The 12243-nt window shown below is 31.2% G+C and overlaps 1 protein-coding gene across 1 annotated transcript in view; it reads right to left on the bottom strand.

The window, feature by feature from the left end:
- The window catches only part of LOC142322189 (insulin-like receptor), a 374309-nt gene that overhangs the window by 304743 nt on the left and 57323 nt on the right, over window positions 1–12243 (bottom strand). The window lies entirely within an intron of this gene.

The raw sequence follows: 12243 nt of genomic DNA, 5'->3' as shown, positions 1-12243 counted from the left end.
AATAAGGAATAAGCAATAATAGAAGAAGCAGTAGGAAGCAGAAGGTAATAGCAAATAGGAGTAAAATATCAATTCAATGTTCTTTTCATTTTAGTTTTAATACTTAACGTATTACTCAAAAATTTAACGATTACTCGAAACACATTAGGAAAAATGATAAAATACTAGATGGTAGAGGAGAAAACCCAACATTCTTTATGATAAACAAAATACCACAGTAAAAAGTTTTAAGAAAGTTGAACCACGCGCAAGGAAAATAAGGGAACCAACGTTAATTCATTACTATACCTTTTAGTGTGAAGAACAACGATGGAATTATTAAAACGAAGTAAATTATTTAAATGAATAAATAAAGATTTCATTGGTCTATAATTAATTTTTTTTTAATTTTTTCGTTAAAACTTTTTGTAAGGGAAAAGATAACAATAAAAATATGTTTACGAAGAAACCTTAGCAAATATCATAAACGTTCTTAGCAAAACGTTATACATATAACAAAGGGGCATATTTCCCGGTACAATCTATTAATAATAGTGCATCACTCCGATGTAAATTTCAGTTTTTTACGCGTGAGATAACATTACCGGGAAAATGAATGAATAATACTGAAGTGTATAAAAAAAAATGTGTTCAAGTACAACAAAAAAAATGTTTCCCATAATTATACAATATCCGAACACGAAAATAAGCAAAATTTCTTCACGTACCTTCAATTAATTCTAGTAATTCAATTTCATGAGTTATTAGAGAGAAATCATTTCTATGACGTTCTCGTCAACCTGTGCTTACTTTTACACGAAAATATCGCTGTATTTATTGTTATTCAAGACAGGTCAAAAAACAATCCGTAGTAAAATAATAATCCGATGTTTTGTTTAAAAAAAAAGAAACATTTTCTATCGGTTAAGTATTCTGATTATACTCGTCATATTATACCGTTACCGACGAAATTGAAGGTCAAAGATTTGACCTATCACAAGGGTAAAAACTAGTGTTCTCGTTTATTTTTTATTTTTTTAATTATGCTTTTTCATCATTGTGAAACACATACTGTATGTTTCAAATCCACGAAACTGCATAATGTAACCATTTGTCGAACTTAATGTATCCGCGTGATTCAAAAAAGTCTTCACAACCTTAAAAACATGTACAAATTAATTAATATAACTTATAGATTCAGTTGAGATTTCATATCATAGAAAACACATCTAATCTGTCACCCAACATTCATTTTGGTTCGATATGGCATCCATTTGTAAAACGACACACATCCCACATAAAGTCGATTTCATTCCTTTAATTTGGACGTTACCTCTATAGCATTGGCGTTAATTCGAAGTCTTAGTTCGACAAGATCAACAGGCAAAGGCGATACATAAACCCGATCTTTAATGAAACACCACAAGAAAAAATATAGCGGGATCAAATCTGGGGAGCGAAGTGGCCATCATGCGATTGGACCTTGACGACCGATCCACAGACCTGGGAATCGAGTATCAAGAAAATCTCAGATTTTCTTGATACTCGATTCTAAGCGATAGTGAGGTGGAGGTGGTGCCTCGTTTTGTTGATAGTAATGGCGTCCATCTTGGTCATCATCGTTTAACTGAGGAATTAGAAAATTTTGAAGCACGTCCAGATAAACGATACCATTTACGGCTGCCTCCAGCAAGAACGGGCTGTTCTGTCTGAAAGAAAAACAATCAGTCTTAACGAAGGTTTGTTGCCAAGAGTAAATTGTATGGCTATTAGAAGGTTCCCTACCATACTCTCTACAAAACTTACGCTGAACTGCAGTCGCTGACTGTAAATCGTGAGACTAAAACACACAGCGATCACGCTCCGCACCGGTAAATGTATTCATTTTTAACAATGGTGACAACGCTGGCAGCCGAATTCGGTAATAATGAACTATGAGCCTAAAGTTGATAAGTTTTGCTATGAAATGAGAACTCAACCGAATCTAAGTTATATGTTACTTTTAAATGCTTTTAAAGTTGTGACGTCCTTTTTGAATCACTCGATATTTTAATTCCTAAGGTACCAACCGGACAAATCACCTATTAAGGCATGCTTAGAGTATGAAGTAAATTATTTTATTTTTTTATATTCAGTATATAATTCTGGATTGTTGAATGGTTCCTATATTTTTATAGTCTACTTGTTTATTAAGAGAAATTGTAAATAAATTCACACATTTATTATTATTATTATTATTAATGTCAACAAAATGTTAAAAATAAAAAAAGTTATATCAACTACCGACTAGTTAATTCGATTTTATACCAGTGTCAAAGACAGAAAAATTCTTTAAAAAAAAGCTCTATTAAACTCTTATAAAAATCTTTTCGAACTGACTTTTACCAAACGTTTCTTGACCGACCAGTAAAAAAAACTACATCGCTGATTAAATAATATTTGTAAATAAACATGGGGTGAAATATTTCGAATATACTGCACGAACGGTCTATGATGTACTATAATTTGCAAAAAAATCGATCAGTCAATTTGTTTTATGATCAGCAGCACCGAATACTGTTTACTACACATGGTTGTTGCACGACTTTCCTCTCCGAAGCAGTAAATTAATTGTTTTTTTTTACTTCCTTGTACGAAGAAAAGGAAGTATTGTGATCGCGAAAGATTTCGGGTTTCAGATTTCAATGGAAATATCCATTTTGACCAGTTTCGGCGTGACGTCTGTACTTACGTACGTATGAATCTCGCTTAACTCAAAAACGATTAACCATAGGATGTTGAAATTTTGGATTTGGGGCTGTTGTAACATCCAGCTGTGCAACTCCCCTTTTGATTGCAATGGACAGGGCCAAAAATGTGTATAAAGTCAGACCTCTAAACAAAGCGGGGTTTCATTCAATTTTGAAACATTTGGATTTTGGACTTTTTCTTAACTGCAGTAATAAGCCCTCGTTGAGAGCGTTTCAACGATTTATCATAAGTGCTACTTATTTTAATTTGTTTCTTTCAGAGTTATAGCCAAATGAAATTTTAATTAATGAAATATTTGGGTCTACAATGCAAAGACATATCGGTTCAAATCCGACTTCATCTCCTTTTTTTTTAATTTAAATATACTGATTTATTAATAATTATTAACTTCTGATTGTCAAAAATATTTTACAATAAATAATAATTCAATAACAATAAAAAAAAAAAAAAAAAAATGTAAAAAATACCAAGTTATTATGAAATAAAACTTTATGTACTATTCATTAAAAAAAATTGTGTATATGTAATTTAACAGACGCACAAATCATGTGGTGTCCACATCAAAATCTTTAGATCTCAAATACAACGATTTCTTCCCAGTCGTAAAATGGATTACAATTAATAATTACTACAACACTTTCTGATGTAGCTTATTATCACAAAAAAAAACATACCAGTTGGTTTACAGAACGATTTCAGATGTGGTACATCGCCTAATCTAATTTCAACCAGATAATCAACTCATCAGTACGGCTGAAGAGCATTCCGATTAAAAATCGTAATAGTATCAAAATATCTACTGGATCATAAAGTATGGAAGTATATTCAGAAATTTAATTTCTATTTGAAACCACAATCGGTGTTTCAAAACCGAAAAGATTTAAAAAAAGAAGCTAATAGCTATTTTAACAAAACCTAAAATTTGTTATAAATACCTTGTTGATGAATGCAATCGATCAAAATGTATCCCGACAAACTTACCTATAAACAAAAAAATAAATAAATAAAATAAACAAAGGAGTAAACATCATAATAAAATAAGGATTTTTAAATTAATTATTGAACTATTTCAATGCCAGTATAAATTTTGTCCGGAGGTGAGCATTTATATTCCGTATTTTTTAAAACAAAGAACATATTTAGAAAATAAAATTATGTACATATGGATTCGTAGAATGACAACATCCTCGATCTACTGAATTCGTAGAAAATCGGTCGTGGCAGGAGTATAAAGTCAAGGCTGCCGGAGGGATATTATTATCCTCAACCGCACATAGAGATTAAAGCACTAATTTCATTACTATTCTCAATCATGAATAACTCAAAAATATAGTAATCTAAGAATTAATACTAATAAAATAATAATTACTGAGTAAGTAATTGTTATAAGAAATATTAATACAAAAAATAATAATAATAAACGAATAAATATAATGAAGGCCGAATACATATTTGTGTTCTTAGAAATACAACTGTAATAGTGGTCGGTTATTTATCACAACTTCAGCCTTAACTAGGGTCGTATTTTTAAAAGCACAGGATGATGGAAAATAGGTATAAAATAACATCCGGTAAAAAAAACCAACAAAAACCGTTTTCTTTGATTTTTTTATGTAGATTACAAAATTTTAATCTACAATGAAAATTGTATGAAATAGTTTTAATGAATATGATCGGTATTCGAACCCATAATATTTCAACTTAAAGGTAGAGATGCTATCACTCTGAAACGTAGTTTGGCATACTATGAATACATATATTAGCTTTATTTTAGTTATAAAATTTAATTCAAATAATTTACTATATATCTTAAATTATTTACGCTTCTTGGCACCGGAATCATCAGCAAGGTTTACATTGTAATATCGTTAATATCGCACGTTTCCGGTTTCGTTAAAAACGAATCTGATATCCCATTTTCTATTTTCTGATCTGCAACAATTTGGAAAAATTTCAGAACCAATTTTCTTTATTGTGTTAGTTTAAAACAAAAACTACAGGGTGTCCCATATAAAACGCAACCCAACCTTATATTGGTAGGTATTGAAATAATAAAAAGGCATGTGTAAATGTAAATGTAATTTTTATTATTACCATCCATTACCTTACATTTAGAGTAAATGTTGGAAGTGGCCGCCATCTTCTTGAATATAAGCTTCAATTCTTTTTACAGCGTTTCTTGCAACTATTTCAAAGTTTGTGGCTGGATATTTAATACAGCTTGTTCAATATTGACTTTCAATTGTTCAAGTGTTCGTGGTTTGTTGCTGTAGGCTTTTTATTTGAGGTAACCCCATAGAAAAAAATCCACCGCAGTCAAATCTGGAGATCTTGGTGGCCACAAGCCTCGACCGATAACACGATTACCAAAGAATTCCTCAGCGAAATCAGAAGTTGAACCTGCGTAGTGCGATGTCGCACCGTCATGTTGTAGCCAGCAGTGTCTGTCTTCCTCTTCCAAGAGTGCAACGAACTGAAATAAAATAGGACCGATTATTTTCTTCCGCGATATCGCGCACCACACGCCCAACTTCTGCGGGTGTAATTGTTTTTCGTGATAAACGAGGGGATTTTCAGCACTCCAAATTCTACTGTTTTGGCTGTTTACGTAGCCATCCAAATGAAACCGTGCTTCATCCGTGAAAAATAACGAATCCATAACATTAGTTTCCTCACGCAGAAATCGACGGAACCGTTGACAATATTGTAGCCGTTTTCTTTGTGGGGCTCAAGAAGTTGATGAACCGTTTGAATGCGATAAGGTCGTAATTGTAATTGTTTGGTCGCTCGATGAACAGTTGATTTAGACAAATTAATTTCAGCAGACAAACGTCTGATCAATTTATTTGGCGAGGCGAGTAATCGGTCTTTGATTTCAGTGACTGTATCTGTATTCAACACTGACGCAGATCTTTTTTGTGTTCCTTGTTATTAACAAATCCAGTCTCTCTAAATTTTGCAATTAACCTTAACAGATGTTTTGTTAGGAGCTGGTTTATCTGGGTACTTATGACGAAACAAATCTTGCACTGCAACCACTGATTTCGTACTGAAGTACGATTCAACAATGAAAACACGTTCATCTAGCGAAAACACCATCTTGTCTCTAGCAATACACTGAACGTTATGGTTGCATTGTTGTTACTATCGGTAGTGTTCTACTGGGTCGCCGCGATGTTCAGATGTTGGACGAGTCGAATGATTGATGGGTTACGTTTTATATGGGACACTGTGTAAGACAATAGGGCGAATAAAACTTGGGTGTATTTCCTTTCCAGATTTCCTCCACTCCAAAAAAGTTAAAAAACAATAACAATTCTGACAGCAGAGTAAACCTATTAGTTATATGGTAATTGCTTTTTTAATAAATAATTTAAAATTATTATTTTATTTAAAACTCTGAGCAAAACTGACGAAAATTCCTAAATCTTACGCAATAAACAACTGTTTCAAAAAAGAGCATTCATACAGATCGTACAAGTCTTGTACCCATAATTTATAATTTTACATTAAAACATTTAAACTCAAAATCAGCCAAGTTTACATTTACGTCTTAAATACGGCAAGATTATGTTAACTTGCCTTGTTATGTTAGCCGGGCTGAAAGCGTTCTGTATATATCTCTACATAATAAACAACATACATCCGAATTGCAAGGGACATAACCTGAACAAAACTACTCTTTACCGAAAAAAAAATACATCTAACTAAATACAATGGCTATTTATATAATTTTTGTGGAGAAAAATTTCAGAAAAATTTATGGAAAGAAATAAAGATATGTTCAGAGTGGAAAAAAGAGCTCAATTCTTAGCTGATATTCTATGAATCACAGTGTTTTTAAGAATGAAGATATGAAGCATAAATTTTAAATAAATTAGTTTTAAATTCTAATAATTGAGAATTCTAAATCCAACGATTTACCTGACGAGACATGGTAAACCTAAACGTAGTAATTCATTATTGAGAAAATTGAGCATTAAATGTTCGCTAAAGGATGTAAAGAGATAGGCTGATAGATTCAGATATGGATATACTTCCCAAGCCCCACCCTCCAGAAATGTAAAAACTTTCACGCTTATGGAATCAGAGATCGCAAGAAAGCTGTGTTCCTTGTTCGTGTAGTAAATGTCCTTCTAACTTGTTATCCTGGATCGCGAAGCCAAGTCATGTTATTAATCAAAAACAAATAGTGGTAGAAAGGCACTGTTGAAAAGCTGATGATCAATCGCACGGGAAGACAAGCGCTAATCTTCTGAATCACCCCGAAATATGAAGATAGGATAAAAATAAAATTATGGACGTACTTTCTTGAGAAAGCCGCTGAAACCAATTCTTTAAAATGTTCCTATAATTACGAAACAAATAATATAAAATAATTTGTAATATTAATTACAGATTAGTTCTATTTACAAAAAAAAAACCAATAGTTATGAAATTGTATAACAACATTCTTTCAACACTTTCGATGATAAAATTTAGAAGTTATTTTGAAAAAAAGTTTTTTTAGAAAATTGATGAGCTTTTCAGCAGCCCGACACAAAAGAGAATTTGGCACTCGGATTTATGTAACGCGCAATTCTCTTTTGCCATTTTTCCTTTCGTTTTTCTAAATGTTTACAATTTTTTTCTGGTTTGATGATATCACCACAGAAGTTTGAAGCTTGTACGTGCGATATGGAAATGGGATTTTGTTACGTATGAAAAATGCCATGCCTGACCGGGATTCGAACCCAGGACCTCCGGATGAAAGGACGAGACGTTACGACTTCGCCACGAAGATCGAGGAATTAATAATGAACAAGTTTGTCACGAATTGAACAAAGATAACTAAATAAAAAAATTAATTAAGTAATATTTAAATGTTTTCGTAATCCGCCTCTACATCAGAAATTTAGGTTACGTCGGCAACATTGTTTTTGCGGTGCATTCTCATAAAAGGATAAAACGTTATCCACCACTCCCGCTGAAATAATAAAATGAAATTTTAAAAAAGCTACTTTAAACCTTCATGTCGTATACATACATGATGGCTTTTTTAAGGTTTATAATTACTTTAAACAGCAAATGTTGAGCAACAGAAGATTAATCAGCTAATTATATTTATCTTTGTATTTTTAACAAGTTGTTAATTTAAAGTTTTAATATATTTAAGCAATTCATTACTTGAATTAATTACTGTAGATACAATTTACGTTACCAGATAATTTCTTTCTTTATACAAATTTCTTTATATATATATAAAAATATATATATACACACGTGTGTGTGTGTGTGTGTGTGTGTGTGTGTGTGTGTGTGTGTGTGTGTGTGTGTGTGTGTGTGTGTATGTGTGTGTAAAATTTGTTTCTGATATGAATAAAAATAAAATTAAATAATTAGATGAATTATATAAATATATTATAGTTAAACAAACCGGAAACCACAATATAAAATTTAACGTCTTAAAATAGATATCAAACAGGAAAAACGTTAATTCCAGATTTCAATTTGTGGTTTTCCCGTTTACTATTAACCGATCAATAATAAAATAGTTTATCATTAATGTCATTATCAGACAACAAAAAATTCCAATTATCTGAGAACGTACTGTTAGATTTAAAATACAGGAAGTAAAAATATAAGACAAACTTGTAAATTTTAATATTTATCTATTTTTACGTACTAGCAGTGTGACGATAAGATTACGATTTCATTTTCAAAGTAGTTCAAGAAGAGCCATTATTTTAATGAAGCTTGGAAGAATTTATTTGAATAATAACTGAAATGTAATAATAATACAGTTTTTTTTTTTAATTACTGCCCTTAACCCTTTTAATGGTTTTTGTCATAATATTATAACGGGAACAAAAGTGACAAAAAGGACCGCTGACGTAATATAATGATGCGCAGTTTTGCCCGGTTTTATTTCAATCAGAATATGTCGACTTGTTAGTTATAGTAACTTTTGCTACCAATATTAGTGCAAGTTATTAGTTTAAAAACAGTCTGTTTTTATAAATGAACGTGAAATATTTGTTATTTTAAATGAATATTTCTAGTAGTCATTTCTACGTCTGTCAAGCAAAAAAGTTTAGTTTTCTTTTCTTCTTTTAGGTAACCTAAGATTTTTTCAGCTGTGGATTTATCAAAAGAATAACTAACTAAATTAATAATTATATTTATTGGATTTATGCGTGTTTGGAACATTATATTAGACTGTGATAGAGTTTGTATGCGTACGAAAACTTTTTCAAAAAAATAACAATAACGCCTGCAGCAAATGATGAAGAAATATATAGGCTGTTCGAGTATTTACAGTCGATGAGGTTGCAGACCGCAGTCCAGATGCTGGTGGTGATGCGTATGTTAATTTGCTACTTTGTGGCAGTTCTATCGAGGGAGAAACTTATATAATGAGTCAAACTTCAATTGTAAATGCTGATATTTTACAAGACAATCAGATGTAAATGCTGCAGGAGAAGATCCCAATAATGTATTCAGTTTATTCAAATTGTTTACAACTGATGAAATTATTGATAAGTTGTTCATCAAACTAATAATTATGCTAAAAATGTAATAAAAAACGAAATTCTGAAATAAAGTTCTAAAGATTTCACAGTTGAAAACCTGTTGATGAGTATTTCTTTTGATTGATGTTTACATTATGTATGGGATCATTTGGAAACCTGAAGTTGAAAAATACTGCACAAGTAAATCTCTTTTTTCAACCCCAGGTTTACCTAACATTATACCCTACAATCGCCTAAAATTGTTGTTAAGGTTTTTATATTTTACAAGCGATGAAAATTTACTAAAAAATTACATAAAATAAAATCAATTTTCGATTATGTGAGCGACAAATATTGGACTATTTATAGCCATGAGAGAGAAATGGCCAGTGATGAAAGCTTCTTACAACGGAAAGGTAGAGTTTTAGACAGTTTCCTCGTACCAAAAGGGTCAGATATAGAATTAAAACCGTCAGAATCCAAGGCAGGAAACACTTTTATTTTATGTTGGCAAAGAAACAGAACTGAGTATAACACATTAAAAAGGTAGGTTAGATTTTTTTTAAATGAATAAAACTTGTTTTGCGCGGACAATAAAAAAAAGCACACAACAGAGTTGTAGTACTTTCACGTCACGCGGCTTTTTTCTTATGCACCGCTTACATACACGTACAAACATAACTTAATCTAAAATATTTATAATTTTATTTAAATATAATATTTTCTCGTTTATTTAACTCAATGATTCTAACTAAAGCGCACGCGCATACCATATTTCCTTCGCGAGGGTGTGGCGGTATTATCAGCCACTTTAAATATTATTTAGTTATTTAATTCTACCGGACACCTGTCACATCACTACACAGCCGTCGACTACAGTAGCTATTCGTCAGTGCGACACTATCGCTCCTTGTGGTGAGAGGGAGTACTAATGACATAGTATACCCACTTAGCCGCTAGTTTATTTAGAGCATTTTTTGGGGTGGGGGTGCGATCCTGCAAAAAAATGGTTTTTAAATATTATTTTTTAATTGTTAACAAATGAGCCTAAAAAAAATATGACCTTAATTAGGCGAAATCTCGAGATACTGTGAGCGACCTTGCTCTACAGCTTCACCCCCTTGATCTTTTAAGTTGAAAATTTAACGGCATCAATGGCCCATTCATAGAAGTAATCTGACCAAGTTTGTCACGATCGTTCCAGTAGTTCTGGAGATATAAGGTGATTTAGATGCCAACACCGAACGCGCGCGCGCCCGTACAAACATTAACATCCGGAAAATTTCCATCCTGTTTTTGGGTTCCTTAGGAGTCAAAACGTAAAGATCAGATGATTACTGCATACGCCCAAATTGGACCGATTACAATACCATTCTAAAGCTACAGCGCTAGACGGGAAAGTAAAAATTTTAGATCGTAAAATCAGAATATGTCAAAAATTGAAAGCAGTAAGAGGTTTAAGTAAACTCAAAGTGTTTTGAGAAAATTTTAGTGAACATGCAGAAAAAGAGTTATTTTTTCAAAAACGATAATACATGGAATTAGAAATAGAAAATTCAGTGTAACTATAAAATTATAAATGAGAAAAAATTAAAGGTTATCGAAGAAAAAAAGGAGCAGATCATTCAAACCTCAAAAAAATCTGTATATTGATGGTCGCCTCTAAAATCCGGAAAATGTTTTCGAACTACGTTTCTCTCCGTATGTGTTTCTGACCATGACATTCGATTTTAAAGTTCGGCAATGTTAAGTCCGAACTACAATATAATATTTCCATTTAAAAGTTTGTTTCCTTTCATGAATGATTAAAAGTCAAGAATATTGATAAAACAAAATTAATCTTAAATAATTACTAATACAGTAAACAGTTTATTGGAAAAACGGCATTTTAATTTTTTTTTTTTTTAATAGAAAATTTAATTATGAACTGAAATTAATATAAACTAAAAACAGAGATTAGAAGAGAGTGAAGGACTTATAAATGCAGCTTGGTGCGCATTACATAAAATAATTTCATTTTAAACTACTTCTAAATAATTACTTACGATTACTTAAAATAAAAATTTCCGATTAGTTACTCTTCATCAAATATTTGAAAAGGTAATTAAATTCAATAAAAGTTTTGTTTAAAATTAAAGTAATCTATTCATAAAATCAATGAATGAAAAAAGTTCACTTCATCTAGTGGGCGTTTTAATAAGGAAAGGAGCGGACTACTGTGCGCTTTTCGTACACTTCCTCATGACCCTATATATACAAAAAAATTCGTATTAAAAAAAATTATTTTCGGTATATAACATAACACTTCGGCTTACGAGAAAAGACCTTATTATTGTTTTCAGTTTCTAAAGAAAATACTTACACATCTAAACAAAATCTTCCAACTAACTTATTTAAAATTAAATTAAAGTATTAACTTTTAAGAATAATATCACTCCGTTGAAGAGTTTTAAGTATTAGGTGAACCTGAATTATTTACATAAGTGTTTAATTTAAACCAAAATATATACTCAAATATTTAGAAATTAATCCATTGAAAACCGTTAATTTATTTTGTACCGATATTATTTATTTTGAAAGTAGTAATTAAAAAAAAAAAACGCTATTTTCTTTTATATAAATACGGACTACAATTTTTTTTCTCCATCTACGCATAATCTATATAAAGCACAGTTACGTTACGATCTGAGTAAAGTAGATATTTATTTACAAGAAAAAGTGTAATGAGAGGGTGAAATTGACACTTCACAACATACACGTCTTACTAAAAACATCAGACTTGCTTCCTACCAATAAAAACGTGTACACACATGTTGTACATACGTGTACAACATGTGTGTACACATCCAACAGTACACAAGTGTGCAATACAAGTGTAAAATAGTAAAAGTGTATTGCTAAATATTTGTCAACCAGTTTTTAAACAGTATAAAGAGGATTAAATTATACACCCTAAGTATCCATTAGTTTGTAAATTACTTTGCGGTTAGTTTTACAGGAAGGCGAACATAATGATTAAAAA

This window comes from Lycorma delicatula, chromosome 3 (assembly GCF_047948215.1).
Source record: "Lycorma delicatula isolate Av1 chromosome 3, ASM4794821v1, whole genome shotgun sequence".
Taxonomy (NCBI): Eukaryota; Metazoa; Arthropoda; class Insecta; order Hemiptera; family Fulgoridae; genus Lycorma; species Lycorma delicatula.
This window is presented reverse-complemented; position numbering and strand designations above follow the sequence as displayed.